The sequence below is a fragment of the Ursus arctos genome, unplaced genomic scaffold (assembly GCF_023065955.2).
Source record: "Ursus arctos isolate Adak ecotype North America unplaced genomic scaffold, UrsArc2.0 scaffold_4, whole genome shotgun sequence".
Classification (NCBI taxonomy): Eukaryota; Metazoa; Chordata; class Mammalia; order Carnivora; family Ursidae; genus Ursus; species Ursus arctos.
The window spans coordinates 84,063,041-84,070,936 of NW_026623056.1; the positions used below are offsets into that span (position 1 = coordinate 84,063,041).

Sequence of the window (7,896 nt, forward strand, 5' to 3'; positions counted from 1 at the left end):
TGCTGTCCAGGGAGGCATACGAGCCATGGCGGGGTGACCTTCCTTCCCGACAGAGCTCAGGGGTCAGTCTCTGGCACCTGAGAGGTGTTCCAACAACAGCAGAGGGGGAATATGAGCTGGCATAGTGAAGCAGGGCTTTGGCTGCAGAAACAGGACAGCCAGCGTGGGTTATAGCTGACTCTCCGCAGGATGAATGATTAGGGAGAAAACCCCAACGGTGTTGCAATACTATTGTTTTGCACAGCTGTGGATCCAGGGGTGGAGAAGACCACCTTTTCCCGACCTATGCTAGGATGGAAAGGCCAGCATCCCTATCTGAAGGTTCAAGCTGTCCTCAAATTCTCCCTAGAATGTGTATGTTTCAGGCCCCTTGGGGGAAAGATGATGAAGGGATCCCAAGGGGTAAGAGAAGGGGGGGCAGAAATGGGAGACACCGTGTCCTAAATGGAACCCATGGGCCCAAGTCCAAGGCTCCTCAAGCCCTCCAGGTCAGGTCCCTTCTCCCTAGACTCTCCCTCCCTAGGGACTCACGCCAGCCAAAGGCTTCAGGTCCCACCCATGCAGGGATTCACAGGTTGATATTTGCAGCCCGTCCTCTAGACACAATCCTTACTATGTCCTGCTAACAAATAGCTGTTGAGCACCCTCTGTGTGTCAAGCCAGGATCCAATAGTAATTCGACCAAGGCCCTGCTCTGGGGTGCTTGCATTCTGCTGACGTCTCAAAGGCACCTCAGACCCACCATGTGCTGAAGGCTGGCACTTACGGAGGCAGGCTTGGTTTTAGACACTTTATGGATGCAGGCACACCTTGCAGATATTGTGGTTCTAGTGCCAGACCATCACAATAGAGTGAATATTGCAATTAAGCCAGTCAATGCATTGTTTGGTTTTCCAGTGCATACAAAAGTCATGTTTATAGCACACGGTGGTCTATTAAGCATGCAATAGCCTTATGTCTTAAAAAACAATGTATATACCTTAACGGAAAAATACTTCATTGCTAAAGAATGTTAACCACCCTCTGAGCTTCCGGCAAGTTGTAATCACTGATCGCATCACCATAACAAATACAACGAAAGAGTTTAAAATATGGGGAGATTACCAAAAAGTGACACGGAAACAGGAAGTGGGCAAATGTTGGGAAAATGGTGCCGGTGGACTTGCTCAATGCCAGGTTGCTACGAACCCTGAATTTGTAAGAAACGCAATATCTGCAGAGCATAATACAGCGAAACACAATAAAATGAGAAACGCCTACATAAACGTGTTTTATCTGCACAACAGCTCTGTGACCTAGAGCTATTACTTTCCTCATTTTCAGACAAGAAAATCGATAAAGAGGTTAAGGGACTTGTCTGATGTCGCAACACTGCTGAGCGCAGGGCTGGGCTGGGGCGAGAGCAGCCGGATGCCAATGCCACACTCTCACTCCAACATCTTGGCTTTGCTCCAAACAAGAATTGTGATTTCCCTCTCAGACTGCCTCCCTGTAGGTCACCAATATCTACCCGGTGACGTAGAATGAGAGCCCAGAAGTGCCGTTGACCCCTTGCTCACCCTCACCTCCATGTGCTTTCAATCACCAAGCTTTGCTGATGGTGCCTTTGAAGTTTTCCTTCAAGAGGCAGAAGGGGGTGTGCTTTCACTCACCGTTGTGTCCCCAGAGCTCAACACCTATCATCACCACTCCAGGTGAGTGAATCAATGAACTCACACTTGTATTGGCCTGGGGGGATGGAATCCCCTACTTCTGGGTGCATCCCTTCGGTCTGGATGGAGGAGGAGGAATCCAGAAGCAAATTATGACTGAGATGGAATGACTTGTCAGGTTTGGCAGATGGGAGCCAAACCAGTGGATTTAGATAAACAAACAAATTTATTTTGATTTATTTTATCAAAATAAATAGGTAAATGCAATGATTCTAGCACCTGAGGGGGAGAGCAAATTCATGCAACGTGCATCTGTTTACTTGTCTGTCTCTATAATCAGAACGCGCAGCAAACAATTATTGAACACTTCCCACGTGGCAGGCAGGTCTCTCCCTGCTTTCCACATGCACCATGTCATCCTTGCCATGACCCTGTGCCTGGGGTATGATTATGTTACAGATGGGAAACTATGGTTCTCAGAATTCAGTTACTTGGTCAAGGTCATATAGTCATTAAGCAGCAGGACCTGGGTTTGGATCCAGACAGTCTGGATTCAGCTGCATATCCTTAACCAGCGAGCTCTACTTCGCCCCAAGCAGCCACCTTTGGTGAGATCTGCCCTGTCTGCAGCTCCCCAGGACAGCACTTTCCTGAGGACTAAGCGTTTGCATGTCATGGCTGCCCTCTCTTGGATTCAAGGCAGATTTCAAATGAGAGATGAGGGTCAGTGTTGGTGGTCACTTGAATGTAGCAGGTTTGTCCTCAGAGCATTCTATGCTATGGGCTAGCCGTTCTCCACGGTGGGCAAGGGGAAGCAGAGAGCACTTGTCTCTGAGAGATAAGGTGGGGTAGAGGGAAGGGGGGCAGGATCAGACACTTCATGAGCAGAGCAAAAACAGAAACACGCAATCCCAGATAAACCAAAAAATGTCACATCTAGTTCCTCAGAAGACCCAATGGCACATCCTGTCCCTGGCTTCTAGGAGATAGTCTGAAATCTGCAATAAATCCCCGTTTTGGCCTTTTCACTGCAATAATTACAGACTGATGGTCAATGAGATAGGCAAAAATACAAGCTACAAAAAGAGAGTTACAGACAGCATTCAATTAACCCTAATCTTACAGCAAACAGATTGGCTGCAGTCTGCTGTGTGTATGAACAGGCATGAGCCTGGAAGTATATATGGGGTATGCCGACTCAGATCAGGTGGAAAGAGGTTGAAAGAAGCTTCAATTAAACTAGGTTAAAGGAGAAACTTGAAAGCCACCCAGAAAACACATGAGACTGTGTTATGAAACTAGATTCCAGGTGAAAGGTATGGACACAGAGCTCCCTTTTGGCAGGGCAGACAGATTCCAGCTCTAATATTCCGACTGGGAGTCACAACGGCTCAGGTTAGACATACCAAGCACCCACAGCCAGGTGCCGTCTTCACTTCCCTACCAAGAACTTGAATCTGTAACTACTTTAAAATCCCGAATCTTCCACTACTAGACTCAGTTGGCCTACCACAGTAAATCACCTCCTCTTGGTTGGGTAAGTGACTTTGCAACCCTAGGAAAATTGCAGATCACTATAGATGGTGAGCTGAATCAAAATCAGAATATTGCTACATTTTCTCAATTTTAACATCTTGGAATTTGGAATGCATTCTGTATCAACAGCATCAAACAATTAGAATGGTGGTGTCATTAAAAGAACGTTATACTTTATAATTGAAGGCATCTTCGATCCCATGAAATATGGCATTCTTTTCATGGTAACTTCAGGAGCAAGTGTTGAATCATCATGATAATCAGTGTGTTATTTAAAGAACTTGAAACAGGGGTGCCTGGGTGGCTCAGTCGGTTAAGCATCCAACTTGATTTCAGCTCAGGTCATGATCTCGGGGTTGTGAGATTGAGCCCCGTGTCAGGCGTGGAGCCTGCTTAAGATTCCCTCTTCCTCTGCCCTTCCCCCCAAATAAATAAAAATAGAGAACTTGACACATTGAAGAAAATCTAACATATTAGAGAACCTGGCATATTGAACATGCAGTTTCAATTTGGAATGTTTAAGAAGACATCATCAATTAAGTTTGTAGGAAGTCTTTGAACGTTGTATTATTAGGGTACAGTCTAACCCCAAAGTATAATCACTTAAAGATGATAGAAGTCAGTAGCGAGCGGTTCACAGCTGTAGGCCAAGCAGCTTTGCTATGGGAGGTCTTCTAGGGAGAGGGTTCCTTCTCTCCTTTGGCTCTGACATGGCCTGTGTTATTTTCATCAGTGTGGTTGATACTGGCTCACCACCACACCCAAGGGAAGTGGGAAAGAAGTGGCTCTGCTGCAAGTGTCTGAAAGGCAATGATCTGGTTGTAGCATACGTCATATCTACTCACATCCCACTGGCCCCGACTTAGTCACATGGCCACAGATGGCTGTGAAATACAGTCTATTGTTGGGCAGACATATGTCCAGCAAAAGTGCAGGGGTTTTAACTAAAGACAAAGAGGGGAGAATTAACACTAGAAAACATTTGGTAGTCATCCACCATGAATCTTAAGAAACCTCTTTCACTAGGCTTATGAAATTTTAATAATTGCTTAAAGGCTTAGAAAGATTTCAGTTGTCAGTTTTATAAGTTTGCCACATTGGATGCTTGAAGTGTTTCCGAGAAACATATATTTTAATTTTAAATGCACTTAAAATGTTTTAGAGAATTAAATAATAAGTTCCTAAGTAGGGCTAATAACTTAGGAGGACTTACTACTTAAACTTAGTCAATTTGACATTAATTGGACAAAAAAATGAAAGTGATTAATATTATTTTAACATAAAAATTACTAGACATAAATAACGGTAAGACTTGTGAATTAAACATAAAGGCGTTGGAAGAACCTGAGTTTTTAAATATTACAACTTTTCAGATTGGCCTCTTTTACTCAATAATATGCATTTAAGTTTCCTTCATGTCTATTCATGCCTTGATAGGTCGATTGCCTTTTCACTGCTATATAATATTCCAGTTTTGGGATGTATTATAGTTTCTTTATTCCCTGGTGAGGATCATCTTGATTGCTTCCAAGTTTTGGCAATTATGAATAAAGCTGTTATAAAAACGTGCGTGCTGGGTAAATACCAAGGAGCATGATTGCTGGATCATATGGTAAGAGTACGTTTAGTTTTATAAGTAATTGCCAAACTGTCTTTCAACTTGGCTGTACCATTTTGCATCGCCATCAATGTTAAGTGAGAGTTCCCGTTGCTCCACATCCTCACCAGCATTTGGTGTTGTAGGTGTTCTGGATTTTGACCACTCTAATAAGTGTGTAGCAATATCTCATTGTTGTTTTAATTTGAATTTCCCTCGTGATGCATGATGTGGAGAATCTTTTCATATGCTTAGCCATGTATATATCTTCTTTGGTGAAGTATCTGTTAAAGTCTTTGGCCCATTTTTTTTGGTATCAACAAATTTCCTCAATATTGATGGAATACAAGATTTTACGTGCAGCACATTGACTTTAGTATTATAGAATTTAACCTTTTTATAAGCTATCTTATGGTGTTACTCTTTGCCTATCTGTTCTAAGCTATGATCTGTTGCACCAACAGATCCCCTTTCCCCATACTTTTTTAAAAAAGACTTTTATTTATTTATTTGACAGAGAAAGAGTACAAGCAGGGGGAGCAGCAGGCAGAGGGAGAGGGAGAAGCAGACTCCCCGCTGAGCAGGGAACCTGATGCAGGACTCGATCCCAGGACCCTGGGATCGTGGCCTGAGCCAAAGGCAGACACTTAACTGACTGAGCCACCCAGGCAACCCCATAGCTTTTTACTATGTACTTACACAGATGATTTCTTTCCCTTAGGCAAGGTGAAAAAAACCACAAAAAATTCCCACCAGTAAAAAAAATGTTAACCCAAATTCTGAGTTTCAGCATAAGATAACACCAGAAATAGGTAACAGGCGACTTCTAATCTTTTACCTGAATAGTATTCCATGAGGTTACAGTGTGGGCCAAAAGAAGACACAGTTTTCTCATTAAACTTTTGTTTTAATGAGTCTCAAAATTCGGTGACAGATTTTTGGTCAAGTTGTTTCCATGAAAAAGTACTCATTTTAAAAAACTAATAACTTAAAACTGTCACACACACACACACACACCCCACACACCACACACAAATGCTCCACAAAACATTCTCCTTTCCTTCTGAAGCTTTTACGATGCACTGTTGTCACTAGCCAGTCTTTTACTATTAAACTTAAATGGCCAATTGACACAAACAGTTCTGATGCTCTCCCACCACTGATTACGACTGGGGTGGCAGGTGTTGGGGATAATATTCGTTTAGCCTTCTGAGCTTTCTGGGCAGATTTGGTGACTTTGCCAGCTCCAGCTGCCTTCTTGTCCGCCGCTTTGATGACACCCACAGAAACTGCCTATCTCACGTCACAAACAGCAAAACGGCCCCAGGGAGGATAATCAGAGAAGCTCGCAATACACTTAGGCTTGCCAGGAACCGTATCAATGATGGAAGCATCACCAGATTTCAAGAATGTGGGGCCTTCTTCCAGCTTTTTTCCAGAACAATCAATCTCCTTAGCTCAACAAACTTGCAAGCAATGTGAGCTGTGTGACAATCCAGCACAGGTGCATATCTACCACTCATGTGGCCTGGATGGTTCAGGATAATAACTTGAGCCATGAAACCAGCTGCTTCTATGGGTGGGTCATTTTTGCTGTCACGAGCCGCACTGCCATGCTGACCATCTTTGACAGATATGTTCTTGACCTTGAAGCCCACATTGTTCCCAGGAAGAGCCTCACTCAAAGCTTCATGGTGCATTTCAACACACTTGACTTCAGTTGTAACATTGACTGGAGCAAAGGTGACCACCATGCCAGGTTTAAGAAAGCAAGTCTCCACTCAGCCCACAGGGACAGTACCAATACCATCAATTTTGTAGACATCCTGGAGGGGCAGATGTAAGGGCATGTCAGTTGGACGAGTTGGTGACAGAATGCCATCCAGAGCTTCAGGCATTGTGGTTCCAATGGCTTTGCCATCTTTTCAGGTGACTTTCCATCCCTCAAACCAAGGCACATTAGCACTTGGCTCCAGCATGCTGTCACTATTCCAACCAGAAACTGGCATAAATGCTACTCTGTCAAGGCTGTAGCCAGTTTTCTTAATGTAGATGCTGACTTCCTTAATGATTTCCTCATATCTCTTCTGGCTATTGGGTGGCTCAGTGGAATCCATTTTGTTAACATCAACAATTAGTTGTTTCGCATCCAGCGTGTAAGCCAGGAGGGCATACTCCCACCCGTTCTTACAGATAACTGCTCCAAAAGCACCAGCACCAGCAGCAACAATCAGGATGGCACAGTCAGCCTAAGATGTGCCTGTAATCACGTTTTTGATAAAGTCTTGGTGTCCTGGGACATCAGTGATGGTCACATAACACTTGCCGGTCTCAAATTTCCTCAGGAAGATATCAATGGTGACGCCACATTCATGTTCAACTTTCAGTTTATCCAAGACTTAGGCATACTTGAAGGAGCCCTTTCCCATCTCAGCAGCCCCCTTCTCAAGCTTTTTGATAGTTCTTTTGTTGATCCCACCACATTTGTAGATCAGATGACCAGTAGTGGTGGACTTGCCTGAATCCACATGTCCAATGACGATGATGTTGATATGAGTCTTTTCCTTTCCCATTTTGGTTTAGGTTTAGTAGTGGTTTTCATGACACCTGTGTTCTTGTGGCAAACGTGTTGTGAAAAGGTCCATGGCCTATTTTAAAATCAGGTTGTTCTTTCTTTCATGGTTTGTGCTTTTTGTGTTGTATCTACAAAGGCTGCATATTGTATTTTCCGATTATATGATATTCTGGACAAGGCAAATTCATGGAGACACTAAAAAGTTAGGGAGGAGGGAAGGATGAGTAAGTGGAGCCCAGAGGATTTTTAGGGAAGTGAAAATGCTCTGTATGATCCTTGATAGTAGATACACGTCATTATACATTTGTCCAAACCCACAGAACATACAAACCAGGACTGAGCTATACCCAGGTAGACTATGGACTTTGGGCGACGACGTGTCAGTGCAGGTACATCAGTGGTAATGAATGGACTATGGCATGTGATGTGGATAATGGTGGAGGCCATGCAAATGTGGGACCGGGGGGCTGATGGGAAATCTCTGTACCTTCTGCTCACTTTTGCTGTGAACTTTAAATTGCTCTAAAAAACAAGGT

General features: G+C 43.8%; 1 pseudogene; it reads right to left on the reverse strand.

Annotated features, from left to right (window-relative positions):
* Window positions 1-2,588: 2,588 nt before the first annotated feature.
* LOC113255739 (elongation factor 1-alpha 1-like) lies at window positions 2,589-7,358 on the reverse strand (annotated as a pseudogene).
* Between the last annotated feature and the right edge of the window lie 538 nt (window positions 7,359-7,896).